The 19,599-nt window shown below is 39.3% G+C and overlaps 1 long non-coding RNA gene across 1 annotated transcript; it reads right to left on the bottom strand.

Annotated features, from left to right (window-relative positions):
* Nucleotides 1-5,946: 5,946 nt before the first annotated feature.
* On the bottom strand, nucleotides 5,947-17,843 carry LOC308589960. The gene is made up of 3 exons (XR_014009583.1): nucleotides 17,753-17,843; nucleotides 15,007-15,113; nucleotides 5,947-6,422 (listed from the first exon to the last, which is right to left on the bottom strand). It is a non-coding gene; the product is annotated as an uncharacterized lncRNA (long non-coding RNA).
* Nucleotides 17,844-19,599: the final 1,756 nt, after the last annotated feature.

The following is a 19,599-nucleotide window of genomic DNA, read 5'->3' as shown; positions in this document are numbered from 1 at the left end:
GTAAGGCTTTTCACAAAGCCCCCCACAATGTTATTGCAGAGAAGCTGTTTAAATGTGGGCTGCATGAGGTAAATGTTAGATGAATTTGTAGCTGGTTGACTGACCATACCCAAAGAGTGCTCATTAATAGTTCCTCATCATCCTGGGGGAAAAGTGACAAGTGCGATGCTGCAGGGTCCTGTCCTGGGCCCGTTGTTGTTCAACATCTGTATAAATGATTTGAATGAAGGAACTGAGGGAACGCTCCTCAAATTTGCAGATGAGACCAAAAAGGGAGGGGCAGCTAATGCCGCAGAATCAGGATTTAATATGACCATAACAGATTGGAGAACTGGGCCAAAACTAACAAAATGAATTTCCATAGGGACAAAAGTAAAGTTCTGCACTTAGGCAGGAAGAACCAGCTGCACTAATATAAGATGGGGAACACCTAGCTTGCCAGTAGTAAATGTGAAAAGGTCCACAATCTTAACATGAGTCAACAGTGTGTGAAGCAGCAGCAAAAAAAAAAAAAAAAAAAAAGGCGAATGCTCTTCTAAGACAAAAATTTTGTGTCCTAATCATGGGAAGTAATAGTCCCACTCTATTTTGCCTGGGTCAGGCCACATCTGGAGAACTGTGTCCAGTTCCGGGCCCCACATTTTCAGAAGGATATTGACCAGCTACAATGTGTCCAGAGGATTATAATTGCAGCAGCCCATCATCAGTAGGATAAAACTAACCTTTCTCACAACAGTTCAGGAGCTTATTCAGAAATTAGCTTTCATTATCAGGAATGGTTGAAGGAGTTGGGTATGTTTAACCTGGAAAGGGGGAGACTGAGAGGAGATATGATAGCCATCTTCAAATATCTAAAGGGCTGGCAAATGGAAGATGGAGCAAGCTTGTTTTCTGAGATTCTGACTAAGCATCAGAGAAAACTTTATGACAGTAAGAGCTGCTTGACAGTGGAACAGCATCCCTCAGAAGGTGGTGGGTTCTCCATCAATGAAGATTTTTAAGCAGAGGTTGGACAGCCATCTGTCATAGTTTCTTTAGATGAGATTCCTACATTGCAAGGGTTGGACTAGATGACCCTTAGGGTCCCATGCAACTCTAAAATTTTATGATTCTATGATTCTATTTGCAGGGCTCAAGTTCTCCAACCCTGATTTATAACACATAGTTCTGTGTAAAAACAGTGGTTGATGTAATACAAGGAAGAAACGATAACTAGAATAGTCATACTTACTTAATTATTTAAATGGTGCAACTTTGTGTGGATTCTTGAAGCTTGTAAATGACTGAAATAAACCAGACTTGTCACCACTTAAGTTACGCTTATGGAATCTTTGCTGAAAGATACCAGTGAGCCTTTTCCCAGCATGGTAAAGAGTTACTTTTTATTCTCCCCTTATAACCTGCAAAAATGATTGTGAATGGTAGCATTAACCTGTGCTTCAAAAGTTCTAGCGGTCTTGGTGCCTTTGGAATTAAAATGAGGATGTAGAGAAAGTCAAGGTCATTCATTCACATTGGCTCCAGTTATCTCAGCTCCCTGCATTGAAAGGTTTTCTGTTATTAGACACTCACACACACACACACACACACAGAGAGCACAGCTAATGTTGATCAAACATTCATTATGTTTGCCTGGATCTTCTTGACAAATGAATCCTACTTAGAAATACTTTTAATATTTTATTTTATTTACTTATCTTATTTTTTTATTTCTGCACATAAGTGACTTGTGTCTTCTTACCTCTTTGGCTCGCAAAGTATTTGCAAAGGAATTTATGCAAAACTCTAATTTATTTATCATGCTTATTTGGCCTCCCCCCCCCCAAGGAAATACAACACACTATTTTAAAAACATTTGACATTTAAAGTCATTTATGACACGGCCCTGCACACAAAAAGGAAATAATATGTTCTGAGAATGGGGAGAGAAAAGGCCTAAATCTAGTTATTTATTTATTAAGGTATTTCTTCAATGGCTGACATTCTCACTGATGATTATTTACTCAGAAACATGAAAAGGGCTGCATTGCCAAAGTATTCCACTCAGTCGCTTTACTAATTTTGTATGCTCTCTTGTTTCCCTGGCTAAAAGTAGCTGTCCAAGCAGTCACCGTAATAGTCTGTGTAGAATTACCACAGAGCAGCCTGAATATTTAAATTTGTCCAGCATTCTCTCCAGGCATTTATGCCATAGCTCTCCATAGCATCCATGTGTCAAGTCATTTAAGCAAATATTGGATGGTTTTGATCTCACAGTTTCCTGTGGGGCTTTATAACTTAATACTGGAATGTAATTATGGAATCCAACAAGCCTGGAACCATCCCCTTAACCTTGTCAGCCTAAGAAAATTGTGGGCACAGTGCTTTTAATGGCCTTTATCACCAATGAATTACTCTCTTGCTTGAGGGTTTTTGGGGAAAAGGCAGCTATCTTGACCTGTCTTGCTCCTCTTTTATTTCTGGACAACATGACTTCTTTTGATAGGCAGCAAAATGTAACTTGTGGCTGTCCAGTTAAATATGATCTGCTATTTCTAGGTTTAGGAGATGGGATGACACAGCCATTGAGGCTTGGTGGATGTGTTCACAAAACTACTGACACAAATCTGTACTCATCATGCTTTTATTAATGCTTGTAGAATGTGCTCACAAGGCAGCATTGTAGTCAGTCAGGATTTTTAATTTAAAATGATCTAGCCCTTTGCAAATTCAATGTGTATTTAACGCCATTGAAGGTTTTTAGCCCTGTCTTAATTAATATTATTTTTTTAACTTATGTTTTCATATTTTCATATTATCTATTATCTTATCTACTATATATCTATATATTATATTCTCTGGGATTGGGCTGTGCCCTTAGTATGTTTTGCTGTGTATTTTTGCAGCATCAGGCTAAAAATCTTCTAAAGTCATATATTCTTTATTTAGAATCATCTTTAGCATTTCTATCTCAGGTTAAAAAAACAAATATGCTGTTCAAATAGCAGAATATATGACACAAATGACATCTGCATCCAGGCGTATCATTTCACAAGACACAGGATATATTTATGCATCTACTATGAACCCTGGGTGAAGTCATCTCCACCTCCCACATCACAGCAGCTGGTGGTCTGTCACCTTACTGATGCCCACAGGACCCAGTCAGTGACCCCCAAAAGACAGACAAAGCAAGTTCAGGCAAGTGTAGAATGACATTGCATTTCTCCTTCTACCGATGAACATCTTTTTCAAAGGCAATTGAGTGTTGCCTTCCTGGAACTGAATATTTGCAGTAACTGCTGGGACAGAACTTTCACCAAGTGAGGCCTGCCAAAAATGTTGCACTGTAGAGTGCTTTCTGTTTAGGATTCCAGCCAGCTAGCCATGTGCTCCACCAGATTGCCTGAACATGCTCAGTTCCCATTAGGCCTTTGGGGTGAAGGTTTAGCCCTTGATCTTTTCCCTTCAAAATTTGTTTTGTACTGCAAACTTTTAGATTCTCCTCAGCATGATAACATTTTCCTATTCTTTTCACAACTTTGTTTTGGTTACAATTCTGTTGGCACTTCACATCTGAGGTCACTGTTAGAGGGAACAAGCAGCAGAACCAACTAGGGTCTAGCACAGACTATATTATATCAAGAGGAACACTTGAGACCACAAACACCCCAAAATAATACCAAATGGTGTCCAAAGATGTCCTGTTTCCTCTGTGAGCTAACACCAGTTATTACAGAAAGTCTGTACTGCAGCCCTATTGATGACAGTACAAAATGGACCAGGTTTTAAGCCACTATCTGAGTTGTGCTTAACAGGCAATCTTGGTGAAAACTAGAGAAGACCAGTTAGAGGGCTTTTTTTTTTTTTTTTTTTTTTTTTTTAGTGTGAGGAACCTTATACCAAATTGGGTTGGACCTAATACATGGTTCTGCACCTGATACATAATTAGGAGCTCTTGTATTTGGAAAATGTATCCATAATTAAATCAGCATGTCTATAACTTGTGTCTGCATTAATTCTTTGCATTGAACAAATAGATCATCCATGTTGGACAATGATAGACTATTCCTTTATCCTTATTTTCAATATACCTATAATCACTAAATGTTCATCACATACATAAAAAGAAGTATGTATATCAACATATTCTGTTTCTTTCAGATCATCTTTCAGTCTGTCAGAGGCACACCACAGTTTCTCAAAGCAAAAATGGTGTTATTAGCAATAGTAATAGAATACTAGTAGTTTAAGGAATCTAACTTGCAACCATCATTATTTATGATAGAGCTTTCCTGTGGTCAAAAAAATGACTGATTGTGTTTCCTGAAGGAATACAGCCACTAAGGAAAACATAAATTCTCTTCTAGCAATTTTTGAGCAATTTATAAACTTTGTGATGTGGCGCAAATTTTGTAAAAGACAAAACTTACTATATATTTTAGGATTAAACTTCAGTGGCTTCAAAGCAAATCTAGTCTAAAAGCACCACTGAAAGATAAAAGTACTTCATGGTTGTATGCTTTAAGGCATTTTCCCATCAACCTACAGTACAATCCCCCAGAGTGCTTATGTGTGAATAACTGACAAAATTGCGGTATGCCTGGGGTTTATAAGCATAGTATAATCCAATATTTGTTCAATAGTAGGTCCACATGGTGTTCCAGACAGGCCATAATGATCCAACTGAATGTGTTGTAGGAAGGGATAGCTCACTCAGTAACAGATATAGCCTTAGAGAAATACAGAATAGTCAAGCAATTCTGGCTTACCTACACAGTTCAAAGCTGCATCACCTTGGGGGGGGGGAATGTGAGTGTGATGGGGCTTTTAAGACCCATCTTTATCCCTCTCTGACCCCACCAGTACTGGAGTCCAGCAGTAGCAATGTTAGCATCATAATATCTTAGAGCATTATTCTCAATATAAAAACTGCCCCCTATCCAGAGAGCCTCACGTGCACCAGAGTGCTGCATGACAGAAATATCCCATCTGAAAAGGTGGTGAGCACTTGTTCATTGTTCATTGGTTGAGCTTACTATTTCTTGGGAAACAAACACAATCAATTCTTTTCCTTCACAAAGCTAATCAGAGATGTCTAAGTACTTATGATTAATCATTTTACATGTGGGTGTTTCTATTCTTCCTCTTCTTCTTTGGCGATCACTCGTATCCGAGCAAGATTGTCTTCCATAAACACAGTTTTAACAATGAGTCCTTAGGTGACTATGGAGGCCAATTCTGGATCCACATGTCCTTCCATAGTAGGGACATTGGTTTCTGGGCAGGGAGTTGATCATGGTGTGCATTTGCCAAACGTGCCTTCCTCTTAGCACGTTTCTCCCTTGCATCCTGAGTTTGAGTGTCTTCAAAGCCCATGACACCTTTGGTAAAAGCTGTTCTCCAACTGGAGCACTCGCAGGTCAGTGTTTCCCAGTTGTCGGTGTTTATACTACATTTTTTTTTATATTTGCCTTGAGACAATCTTTAAACCTCTTTTGTTGACCACCAGCATTACGCTTTCCATTTTTAAGTTCAGAATAGAGTAGTTGCTTTGGAAGACGATAATCAGGCATCCGCACAACACTTTGCTGTAGGATACATGTGTTGTTACTGCCATGAAGCACCCATTCCCATGTACATGGTATTCCCACGGTATGATCCTTCATACCGTACAGCAGAATATATGCATGGACGCCTGTTTCTAGGCTCTGGGTGAACACCCTTGCTGGAGTGAAGGAATCACACAGAAGAAAAAACAAAGATGACAGTTTATATTCCTAAAGGATTGGGTGAGGCAAGGTGAAGCAAGCAAATACAATGATAACAGAATCACTGAATTGTAGAGTCATCTAGTCCAACCCCCTGCAATGCAAGAATCTCAACTAGATCATATGACAGATGGCCATACAACCTATGCTTACAAACCTCCAAGGAAGCAGAGTCCACAGGCCCTCACCTGTTCTCCAAAAATTCTCAAAGATTATAGACAGAAGCTGTGAGATTACATCCACAAGCTTCTGGGTCTGCCATGGGCAATGGCGGACAGCAGAGATAGGTAGCACTGAGCAGTGAGGAGATGGGAAGGCAGTGAGGGCAACACACCTTCTTTTTAAAAATCTGAGGGTTTTAGTTCAGGTTCTGGAGGGTCCAGCGGTGTTAGTAGATGTTCTCATGGAGTTCCCGAAGCTCCAGGGAGAGCCAGGGGAGGCTCCAAGATTGAGCACAGACACACGGCACAATCACGACCCCACGGCAAGAAGCCTTGAGATCCGTCATTAAAGCGGCAACCTCCCTAAAATAAAAGGATTTGGGACCAATCTGGAAAAGGTAAAAGGACTTACATTTTTAAATTCCTGTTTATAATTTAATTGGATCCACACCAGGAAGGAAAAAAGGAGGTGCCCCCCTGGACACAGGCACTCAACTGCATGGAAGGTAATCTGCAGGGGAAATAAAAGAACAAATAACTACTAATGTGTTTAAATATTAGCACACCAGTAAATGAACTGAGTTAAGACCATGAATTGGAGATCTGGATGTGATATTTTTATTTTCACCTTTATGATTATTCCCAGTAAGTTTGCTTAGCTGCAAAAGCATTTAAATTAAACTTGAACTCTAGAAAGAAGGAGAGAAAGCAGAATCAGGTTCTTGTGAATGCTTTTCCTCTTTTTTCTCTCTCTTTTATTTTTCTTTTGTCTCTGGGAGTTAAAAGACGTAGACATTGAAAGAGTTTATACTCTTTTTTAGACATGTATGGGACTGGACTTTATGGTTTTGTGGCTATTATTAAAGTGTGGATTAACTGGAGGGCAGAGAATTTAAATTAAAAGAATTTAAGGATGTACCAGGAATCTTAACAACATGATTATAATATCATCATTTGAATGAAATATTTAAAAAGAAAATGAAGCAGGGGTTTGGGGAACAACTATCACACTTAGAGAGAGACCTGTTAAATTGTGGTGTTAAAGTGATTTCTAAAATGTACAAGATGTTATTGGAATGGCAGACAAAGGATGAACAAGTGAAATCTTCATTAGTCATAATATAGGAATGGAAGCATGGGAACAATTATGGAATATGGATATAAACATGTTATGGTTTAAGAGAAAATTATATGAAAAGGCTATATCAGGGGTCAGCAAGCTTTTTCAGCAGGGGGCCGGTCCACTGTCTCTCAGACCTTGTGGGGGGCTGGACTATGTTTTTTGGGGGGGGAATGAATGAATTCCTATGCCCCACAAATAACCCAGAGACGCATTTTAAATAAAAGTACACATTATACTAATGTAAAAACACCAGGCAGGCCCCACAAATAACCCAGAGATTCATTTTAAATAAAAGAACACATTCTACTCATGTAAAAACACACTGATTCCCGGACTGTCTGTGGGCTGGATTTAGAAGGCGATTGGGCCAGATCCAGCCCCCGGGCCTTAGTCTGCCTACCCATGGGCTATATAAATGGTACCTAACACCTAGTAGATAGGCAAAAATGTATAAACCAAAGTCAAATAAGTGCTGGAAATGTAAAGAAAAAGAAGGCACCTTTTTCACATGTGGTGATCTTGTAATAAGGTTAAAGCTTTCTTCAAAACAGGTTACAGTAAATGCATCATATCACAAACTAAAATGCTTAACTTCTGAATGAGACAACAGCACAAGATAAATGACCCTCTGACCTAGAGCCTTCCTAGTCATCTCATTCCCCAAAATGTGCACATGAGCTGGAACCCAACAAAACAAAAAGACCCATTAGTTGCAATTCTGTATTCTAATGCCATATTTCATTCAACGAATTACATTTACATCCCATTCCTCCACTCTGAATATGTTCAGAGTTTTGACACGGCATTCTGCTCTTAGGACTGGAAGGATTGACTCTGGATGTTGTGCATTTTGTAGGATCAAGGAAATGGTTGGTCATGTTCTCTGGGATTGCTTTAGATATATGGAAGACAGAGGGCCTCTCCTTCATAGGCTTCATTATTTGGGTACTGTACATTTGTCTGTGGCAGCTGGCATTCAGGGATAAGACTCTCTAGGGTTCAGGGTTGGATAGTCTGTGGCAGTTTGTGAAGACTGTGAGCTTTACTTGATACATGAGCACACTGTTTGCCAGTATGTAGAAGTAATACAACCAATGCACATATTATTCAATTAAAGATTTCACTTTTGTCAGATTTAGAATGTGTGATTCAGATTCAAGGCTCCTTTAAGGGATGCAAGAGACCCCAGTGTGTTTTGTAGTGTGAACAATTCTTGGAAATTGCTTTCACTTTGTACCAGTTGTAATTTGTTAATGTTTTGTGATGGATTAGTATGGGATGCTTGAGGAATTCAGTTCTGTGAATTCGTGATATGACCTGACCTAATCCGCACATCCCACGCTCAAGTGTGGATCTGAAAGCAGCTATCAATTAGATAGTTCACTCCTCTGAACATTGAGACACACTCCTTGACTCAAAAATATGTGTCAACATGCATTTAAAATGTGTATTATGAGAGAAAATAGTGTAACATTATGTATTCAAACACATCTTTTAAGTCACATTTCTGTGTGGATTATAGCTGACTAATAAGTAAGGAAACAGATTTGAATGAGTGAACAGATGTGAAAGTGACCCAGATGGGATATAGACTGATCTGTCCATCCCAAGGTTACACTCAGCACTTGCTCAACACAGAGTGTGTGGCCTTTTTGTGATTAGTTCATCTAGTGTGAATGGAAGAAAAAGAATGAATTTGTCTCCATGTATGCTATAGCAATTATCTCTGTCATCTTCAGTGACTCTCTATCTAAATGGAATCTAAATAGAGCAAGTGAACTATTCCACACAGCTGCCTCAATGTTAGCATGACTGTATTGACCTCAGCTACAGGCTGCAGGAAGGCATACAAGTTACATTTTTACTAGCCTCCTCACAATACAAAAAGATTTTCTTTTTCTCATAATAGAGAGGTCATTTATCCAGCTATTGCAACTATTATTGCATTTTCTGAGCATGAGGGGGGGGGGATAACTGTTAGCATTATTAAAAATACACCAAAAAGAGAAACAAAAATCAATATCGTATTTAAGGGAACACGCAGCTATATTTCAAGTAATTATTTCTCCTATAATGCAGCTGTCATCTGAAAAAAAATGTACATTTGTTAATTTATAATTCTCCTTCTGCCTTCTTACAAATTATGGTTTTTTTCTATTTTTTCTTTATTTTAATTATTTCAAATCAAATCTATTTTCCCCCCCTACAATAGATAAAAACCATTTTTTGTTCCATCTCAAGCCTAAGGACTATGTTACATACACACAGAAAGATAGAGGGGTTGTCTGGTTAAATTGCTGTAATGAATCCCTCCTCTCCCATACACTGGGTATCAAATAAATGAACATGGTAATACAAACACTTGCACCAAGGGGCGTAGCTAGCTACTCCGGTACCCGGTGCAGTGGGGGCTGGGCGACTCAACCATGGGGCAGAGCGACCCCCCCCCCACAGGGCGGCTGCCACAATCCTTGCGCAGGGGCTACCGCCACAATCCTCGCGCAGCAGTGGGGGAGTGCCCGCAAGGGGTGCAACTGTACACTGCCGGGGATGCAAGCACCCACCACCAGGGGGTGAAAGTGCCACCTGCTGGGTGTAGTTGCGCGATTGCAGGCAGATTTTCACGGCAACGATTGTGCTGATCGCAAAAATACGCCCGCCGGGGGTGTGCGAGCGCCACAACTGCAATTCACCCGGGGTTTTGTCACCCTCCTTAGGCATGACACCACTCCCCACGCCCCCACATTACTACGCCCCTGCTTGCACCCTCTACAAGTGGTGCCTTATTCACTTTCCCCTTTTGATCAATTTTTGCCCACTCTCAAAAGTTGATGGGCAAAATTACACCTCAGTACATCACCACAGAATTTACTGAGATGTAAAACTATAGCACATTCCTTCTAGGAGATGCATGGTGAACCCATGGCTCTCCAATTTTGTTGGGTTCCATCAGCCCCAGGCTAATCAGGGATTATCATGGGTGAAGCAGTTTGTAGTCCAGCAACATCTGGAGGGTCATGAGTTCATCACACCTGTTCTAGGGCATATCACATACATATAAGGTAATTTCCCCCAAATTTCAGCCACTTGCCATTTATACTTTTCATGCTAGGCACAAAATGATGAAGAGGGAAATCTGTGTTAAGGTGTTGAAAAGAACCATTATCTCTTATTTTGTTTCAAATGACTACTTGATCTGAATGTTGTTGTTTTTAAACGTCTTCTAGACTGGAACATTATAGGAGAGGAGCACCTATCATCCCATGTGCTTGTTTTGGCTTATGCAGTCAAACTTATAAGAAGAGATTCTTACTGCTCTCTCTCACCCAGTAGGTGGTACCTCAGTAACTTCTAGTGGCCAGAGGCCTGTCAGGGGTCCCTGAAACTTCACAACTCTATGGAAATGCAATGTTGCATCTCTTACTAGATCTTATGCTACACCCAAAACAGAAAGCTCACTGGACATACTTACATGGATCCTATAGCCTACCCCCTGCATGATTTCTTCCTTATATTCCCAGCAAATCTGGCTTCTGTACTTTCCTGTGCTACTATAACAGCAGTCTTATAACAGCACTCTCTTTCATTCTCATGCTCTCTCACACACCTCTTGTCACTTCTGGTATTATAATTTTACATATATAATAACTCGCTCTCCATGACACATAGGATTAATTAATTGGACCCATTACTAATTATAAAGGCTTGAATGTGGACTGATATAGGACTAAGATAATCCTTAAGGGCTCTTCACCCGCAAACTTCCTCCATCTTCTGAAGTAAGGTGAAAAGTAACCTTTCCCCAGGAATGTTGCCTGCTGTTGACCCTGATGCCTTTCTAGTTCAGATGAAGACCTTTTTAATTCACTCAGTCCTTTTAGCTTCAATTTGTAGAATTATTTTAATCTGCAGCTTTATTTGCTTAATCCGAGATTGTGCTGGTGCTCCTCATGTAATAATTTATTTTGATGTTTTAAGTGGAAACTGTTCTGAAAGCCTTTGGGTTAAAGATCAGGGGAACAAATTCACATGGAACCAAGCCCTTTTTGGCAATTAGAAGCAATGGGTCCATAGGAGACCAAAGGCTTTGTTTTTCTTAGAAAGTTTTTGCAGAGTTCTGAAAAAATTATAAGAAGAATTGTTTGAAGAAATTCAGAAATGGAGAGATGAATATTTGATAGAGGAAAAAGAGCCTAAGCTCCAAAGCTAGAATGTGAATGGGACTGTGTAGCCAGGGACTGGATTATTTTATTGGAATAAACTAATTCATTTTTTGCTTTCCCTTTTTTCTATAGATACTTACTTTAAAGTGCATAATTATCTGAGTTGTTCCTCTTGCTTTCCCCTTGGAAAGCAAGGGGCTTTTTCCTATTCTATTAAGTTTCCCATTGGCTTTTGAACAATAATCCTGCAGGAAACCCGTGGTCAGGTAAACTGGAAGCACTGTGCTATTTTGAGACCCTGACATTCTCCCCCTTTATTCATGCTGCTACATTTTGAACCGAGATCCCATTGTTCTGTCCACAACAAGGGGTTGCTAGTGAGGAAAGCAGAGTTAAATCTAATACATGAAAAAACTGTATGTACACACAGCCTTATTAGGGACCCCTGATACTCTTTTGAGAAAGGAACACAGAATCTCTAGAATCAGCTTCCATTTTGACATGTTATAGTCTGTTTCAGCAAAGCTACTCTTTAAACATTTAGCAATGTATGTTACTCAAAGGTTTGTCAGCAAAGTCTGTTTAGTTAAAGTAATTAGTTAATGACATGTTTAAGTAAGGCTAAGCACTAAATCAATTTCAATAGATGAGTAGCAATTATCATTATGTCCACATCAGCAATGCTTTAATGAACTCTTATTATTCTGTGCAGCTATACAACTTGTTCTTTGTCCAACACATTTTATTAAATCCTTGATTCAACCTTCTGATCCTCAATGTTATAAATCTTTGAGTAGTCTATGATAGAAGCTGAGCTAGAAAGTTAATTAGTGTAGACATTTAAAACACTGAATACAGTAGCTCAGCTCAGAATTAGAAAAAAATCTGAGATGAAGTTCTGAAAAAAAGATACCCTTTGTTTTACACTGCATTATATATATAAAACAACCTAGATGGAGCTTTTATTCAATTTGAACATTCACTGGCAATGTTAAGATAGTAGCACTATTAGATTGAATAAATGTGGAGCTCAAACAAAGAATTAAATACAGACTAAGCTGAAAGAACCAAGGTCAATTTAGAATTAATGTAAAAAGGCACCACAAAAGGAAGGAAAGTTGAAAACACCCGATTCAGCCAACTAGTGTTTAGTGAGTTTTGCAATGAACTTTTTTGTGATACACAGTGTGCAAGTTAGAAAGATGGAAAAATTCACAGTATGATTTGTCTTGGATCCCCCATGACCATAGGGACAACCCTGGGTACAAAATATGATGGCTAGCCCTCCAATCTCTATACAAGGTACTTATCTTTCAGATACAATCTGTGGCTCAAATTATGGCCTATGAAATCCTCCCCAAAATGGACGTATTTGATTTGTCTTCTTTCTAATGCTCCATCAACCATTAAGATGGGGTGGCTAAAATTTTGGAAATATTGAATATTGGCTAACTCTCTTGAGAACTGTATGCTAATGTTGGTCAAAATGGCCAGTGGTCACTTCCACATGCCCAAGGTTCATGTGTAGCTTCACAGATAATCTGGTCACACCACAAATATCAATAGGTGTATAAGGGTTTTTGAAATTTAAAGATTGCAAATTTCCACTGACTGGAGCACCTTTATGGCAACATAGATAAGGCTCCCATTCCTAGTGCAGGCAGGCACAATTCTTTTACAGTGCCTTTGAATCTAGAACTTACATAAAGGTGACCTCTGGATATCATCTAAGACAAAGCAAATTTTTTTCCAAAACTACAGTACTTCTTTCTGCATCAGTACAGAACAGATACAATATTCACAACTGCACTCAAGAGACTACTATCTGATCCAGAGTATATGCTGTGCACAGGTATAGGAATATCATATTTGAAAGTAATCATAAAAGGAAACAATATTAAATTCTATAGCTTAAATACATAAAGTGGTTATTCATTTCACCTATAGCAAGACTTCGACTGAAGACATTCCTGAATTTATGTGTGAAAAGAACTTACACAACTTCATATTTATTTATTTGTTCTATCAGTATCTCCTAGAGCAGAAAGCAGTTGAATATGCACAGAGCTCCCATGTGATCAAGACTTTCCCTTCACTTTTGTGTTCACTGTCCCTGGTACTGAAATAGATGTGGGGAAACCTTTGTTCACACTGTGCATGTATGCAACTGAGCTTTCAGTAACCTCTGGTTATTTACAACATAATAACAAATTTAATGTACTGTCTGATGAGCTGCTCTCTCTATATATATTTAGAAGAGTCACAATGAAAAACACATAGGGAAAACAATACACAGAAGCTTGTAAGGCAAGGACTAGCAACATTTAGTATGGAACAGTGGAGTTTTCCCTTAAAACAAAGACAACAGATTTTTGCTAAAAGCCTGTGAGGTCCAAGAAACACACCTGGTCAATGTTGGCTGTGGTCAATATGGCAAAACAGAAAAAAAATAATGGGAGAAAGGTGCTCCCCCTTGCCCCTTTTTCCATTGAAAATATAAATTATATTTTTTTTTAAAAAAAAGACTTAATGCATTGTGTTTCTAAGTATTAAAGCAATTTTAGATATTCCGGTGGGGGCGGGGGAGAATATCTGCATTTGACAAAAGAAACCTGCACAAACAATAGGCAAAAAGAAGACAGGGAAACCCAAACAGAGTGAGGTTGATTCAATGAATTTAAGCTATTCCCTCCCATTTTCCTTTCTAAATGTTTGTCTGTGATCAAATCCTCCACTATTATTGCATTACAGTCTCTCTTTACTCCTTTCCTTGCCAAAATGGCCCTAGGCTGTGGTCTCCCAGGTAGTTTTAATATCCTTTTGTAAGCCCTCCTTGAATGATTATGGTAAGTCTTGCTTGCAGCAGTTTTTGTTCCCCCTAGCATCTTTTCCACCTACCTCTCTGTGCTATTCTTTTGTTTTCAAACACTGCTTTATTCCTTTCCCTACAGCCTACCAGACGGTGGTAATATCCTTTTTTTAAAAAAAAGACAGCAGGAGTGGGTTGCTATTCCTCCATGTATTGTCAGTGATACAGTATGTTTTTCAAACCTTCCAGCATCAGTAATTTTGTGAAAAACTGTCAGGGCAAAACTGAAAACAAATAATAAGTGTAATCATTTCTGAGACAGCTTGGTGGCTGATATTCACAAGAACAATCTTCATGAATATAACCGATAATCCTGCTGTCTTACCAACCATGTCAACAAAACAGAGATAGATTCTTAAATTTCTGATCATCCAAACCTTCATTAGCTGTCCAAAGCCTAGTGAAAACAACAAACTGCATATGCATCAAAGTCATAGGAGTATAACAGAATAGGTGTGCTGGTTTCCTTGCTTTCAGTTGCATTAATTCATTTTTGTTGGGCAAAAAGAGAAAAGCAGGTTTTTGCCTTTCTGCCTTCAAATCTATGGGTGGGTGTACCTAAATAGCTCAGGACTGCAATACCTCAGGGACCGCTACTCCCGATATAAACTGACCTGGACTCTGTGATCATCATCTGAGGCCCTTCTTCACGTGCCTCCGCCATAGCAGGTCCAGAGAGTGGCAACATGAGAACAGGCCTTTTCTGCAGAGGCTCCCCATTTGTGGAATGCTCTCCCCCAGGGAGTTTCATCTCGCACCTTCATAATGCATCTTTAGGCACTAGGCAAAAATGTTCCTCTTCATCCTTTGTGGGAGTGGGTTGATTTTTTAAAAAACCTATTCATTTTGTGCTTTTATCCTGTATTTTTATCTTGCGAACTGCCCTACAACCTGTGGATTAAGGGCGGAAAATAATAATCATCATCATCTGTTCCTTTACCTTAAACTGGAAGCAAGGGCTATGTCTTAATGGCAGCCATTAGTACTCTAGATGCCATATTCAACTGTGATGGACACAGATACACCCAGAGATCTCTGGAGCGGTTGCTTTTTGAAAAAAAATATCTTAGTGGAGAAAAATGAAGAACAAATGAATATCTCAATTCTGGTTTCAGTGGGGTGGGGAAATCTGTGGCCCTCCAGATGCCACTGAACTACATCTCTCACCATCCCTGACCATTGAACATGCTGGTTGGGACTAATGGGAGTGGGAGGCCAACAACATGGGGAGCCATTTTGCAATAAGCATATCTACAGGTAAGGACACATAACAGAATTTGCATTTGGATGTTGTCTACCAGTTAATGAAATGAGGGGTTCATTTGAAAATGCAAATGCATCTGCAAGCACTTGCCTATTACTGCTGACTTAATTTGGAAAATGTTTAAGCTTTCCCTGCAATGGTGCCCCATCTGTGGAATTTGTCCCCACCTGTCATCAATTATTTTGTCCTTGTGATCCCAAGTGTATGTGTTTGCCTTGATATATTCAGTGTTTTAGTGGGACACAGGTGGCGCTGTGGTCTAAACTACTGAGCCTCTTGAGCAGTTCAGATCCACACAATGGGGTGAGCTGCTGTCGCTTTGTCCCAGCTCCTGCCAACCTAGCAGTTCAAAAGCATACCAGCGCAAGTAGATAAATAGGCACTGCTTCAGCAGGAAGCTAAACGGCGTTTCCGTGCACTCTGGCTTCTGTCACAGTGTTCTGTTGAGCCAGAAGCAGTTTGGTCATGCTAGCTACATGACCCAGAAAGCTGTCTGTGGACAAACGCCCTTGGCCTGAAAGGGGAGATGAGCACCGCACCCCATAGTCAAATTTGACTGGACTTTACCAACCAGGGGTCCTTTATCTTTTTACCTTTAGCTTTTAGCATTAACTGTGGTAGGGAGCCTGCTCTGTGATTTTACTTCTTATTTTGTATGATTTATGGCTGTTTTGTGTAATTTTATGTGATTTGTATCTTGAACCCTGACTTGGGATCCTAAAATGAGGGGCAGGCTATATAACGAGACAAATAAACAATAGTAGCACTTATGTTAACTGAAAGAATAAAATATTTCTTTTTCCAATATAACTGAATCACTCATGAACTAAACATAAGAACTATATAATAAAGCCACAAAGCCAAGAGCACTTTAGCTAATTATAAACTATTCATATAGAAGAGTGACTTCCACTGCAGGTGAAAGGCAGCCATCCTTGGAACAGAGCACAGTGGTGCACTTAACAATACTAAGCAACATTCTGCAAGCGTTTTTGGCAAAGGAAGTTAAAAACACTTTATCCAATCAAAACTTCAAAGGAGATTGGGGAACTGGAGCTCAGCCAGAGTACCAGAATGCTTTCTGCTTTGTGAAATTAATTTGGAATCTTAAAACAGTACAGCCATTTACCACTCTTATGAATAGCGCATTTGCTTCTTCCAAATGCACAGTTTTAAGTTTTGCAGTAAGATTCATGATAGCGTTTTATGTCTACCGCTGTGGTTTTATGACAAATCTGAGTTATAAGTTTGCCAACATGCCATGCCACAAAGTTCTGGTTGCAAAAGCAGTCACTAACATTTGAAAGATTATGTGCAAATTTAAGACTGCCTTGACTGAGGAGAAAGTTGACACTTTTAACCAATTGAAGAAGAAAAAAGATTGTTACAAATGTTGCTATGAAGTGCTCTAAATAAAAGATAGCTTTGACACTTAGACCAGACAGATTTAATAAAGACACATTTCACAACCACGTTTCAAGGGCAACTGTGGTTAAAATAAAGAGGCTTTCTTTCTTTTCTTTTTTTACAATAACAAAGGAATACAATACTCAATTTTTATGAAAATAAAATAATTGTACACCATGTAAACACATTTCTTTGGGGGATGTATTGTAATGGGAATATGGGTTTGTCTTTAAAGTCAAGGATCTAGAAAATAAAAGAGTTAATGTGAACATTATAATTGAATATAATTAGATTTAATAAAAGGGCTATTTGGTAGAACTGTATTATTGGATTCAGTTGAAAAGCTAAAAAATTTTTTATGTGATATCAATGTCATTTAGTAGTCTCTTTCTTTTCTTTTCTTCCTGAAATAGTAGTTCACACTGTTATCACCTCAAAATATAAGTGTTAGAATTCTGCTGATACTCCATGTTTTAAATTATGGCAGTAATATCTGTGGACAGCTGTATCCTGTGATCTAATCACTTTTAATACAAAATTGACTATTATATAAATTTCTCCAAAACACACATAGAGTGAAACCTGACAATCTCACCCATTTATTCTGGAAGGAGACAGGCAGGGTGCATTAAGGAAGCAATTAAAGAAATGCTTCCTTCACCAGAGCCAAAGAATACGATGCTGTAAACTCAATAACTTTAATCAGGCCAAGAAACAGGGCTGCCACTTTGTTTAAATAGAATACAATTCAATTAATCCAACAATATGTCAAGAATGTATAAATTTAAATGGCATGCACTATGTGGGGGAATTGTGCCCTTCAAGGAATAAAGCCATTGTTTAAGTTCCATTTCTTTTAAGTTTCTTATCTTATAGAAATTGAAAAAGGCTATTCCATTCAACTTAACTGATTGGAGAGTTAGGAAAAACCTGAACCACTTAATTGATCACCAGTGATGTTGTGTTTCATTTTGAAGTGCAGGAGCTTATCATAACGGCTTCCAGAGCCACATACCAATAGAGAGTCCATAACTGCAGTCCCAAAAAGAGTTGGAAAAGGCATCAACTGGCAAAGGCTGATTTGCCGACAAGGCCCAACGCACCCCTAATAAAATAATAAAAACACATTGACACAGAATTTTAGTTTAAGTTTAATGGGCAAAATTTAGGTCACAACTTTATTGATTACAGCAATGTGAGTGGTATTGGCTTAGGCATTGGCAATAACTATATCTGACTCCTGCCCGCCTTGCAGGAAGTCTAGAAGGGCAAACCACCAACAGAGGGAGCTCCATTGATGGCGACCAACTGAAGCTCACCAGCAGGGTCCTGGTATAGCCCTAGCCCCACAAGCAGACTTTGGACAAAATTCAGACCCGTAGATTCCTTTAACAGAATACCCTTGTACCTGGAGGGGCAGGTGATGGCCACACCTCCCCTCCCCCACAGCTCACTAAGCCAATGCCTAACTGCCAAACCTTATAAAGTTATGACAATTGCTAAAAGGTAGGTGAAAATGGACAGTGCCAATCTGCCAAATGGAAAAAATCCCTACCTAGCCCCTGTTCCAAAACAGACGACCAGCCGAAGCCCAGAGCAAGGCCAAAGCAGAAACCTAAAACACTGGGGGGGGGGGTTCGGCAGCGTGAAGCCAGGTAAAGCCCCAGCGACACGCCACTGGCTTTTAATGGCCCACACGATTACTCCACACTGATTAGCCAATATGCCGTGGCGCAACCGTGGGGCACCACAAGGCTTGAGCTCATCCCCACCCCATGGATGGGGGTGCGCCTCGGGCCCACGCACAACACGGACCCTCAATTAGGAGGATCCAACTTAGCAATTAGCACGTTGGACTTCTCAGCTGAGGAGATATGGGTTCACATCTCTGATCAAGCATGACGCTCAGTAGCAGACTTTGTCAGCCTAGTCTATCTAACAAAAGGGCTATGTGCCAGGCCAGAGCTTTCCTTCAACCAGCAGCAATACTGGCAAGACTGCTCCCAAAGATTATGTCATTACTCCTGCTGTGAAAAATGTAAGAGCTGTGTTTCCCTGAATTCCTGCTCTACTACACCACTTCAAGATGACCACATTTACCCCAGATTGACAGACTATGTCAAGATGGCACAAAAACAAGAAGAGAAAGACCTGTGTGCATTATTTTTCAAATAACATTAACATAAATTCATTCCATTGAATTTCAACATAATTGCAAGGTACAGCATAAATGACAGTTTTACATTAATGCCTGCAGATGTGATTTTTTAGTAACTCATTTGCAAATCAGAAAGAAAAGGCTTAGAGAGGGAAAAGCTGAAGTATTTTTCCCTGGGACTTTTAATTGAGTCAGATTAGATGGTAATGTAATAGGCTATTCCTGGACACCTTCTCTAATAAATTCCTTCTATTATAAACCACAGCGCTGTGAAAATTACTGCACTCCTTTCTGAAAGAAAATAAGAGAAGAAAAACCACATGATCAGAGAGAGGTATCTTTATCCCACATACTTTCCAGAGTATATGAAAATCTTGGTTGCTCTTTCAACACTTTTATACTTATACACCACAATTCATTTGCCTTTTTCAGACTCAGTATATCTTTCTTCACCTTCTGATATTTTGTATTATTTGGGTTTTATACTTGGACCCCAGTCTTCCTATAGAAAGCTCACATGTACTTCTCACACCTCCTTATCTTCATCATACACTCCCACACAACCAACTTTGCCCTATACAATTTCTTCATTGTTGTATTACATTAGTCTACCATGCTTCTTTTCCATTCCCTGCCCTAGTCTTTTTATTCATGGGTTACCCTAATATGAATATCCTTCAGCTTTGAATAAATTTCTGCTTTAT

Source organism: Podarcis bocagei, assembly GCF_964188305.1.
Source record: "Podarcis bocagei genome assembly, chromosome: 6".
NCBI classification, from domain to species: Eukaryota; Metazoa; Chordata; class Lepidosauria; order Squamata; family Lacertidae; genus Podarcis; species Podarcis bocagei.
Note: the sequence above shows the minus strand (reverse complement) of the source record. Positions and strands in the feature narration are given on the sequence as shown.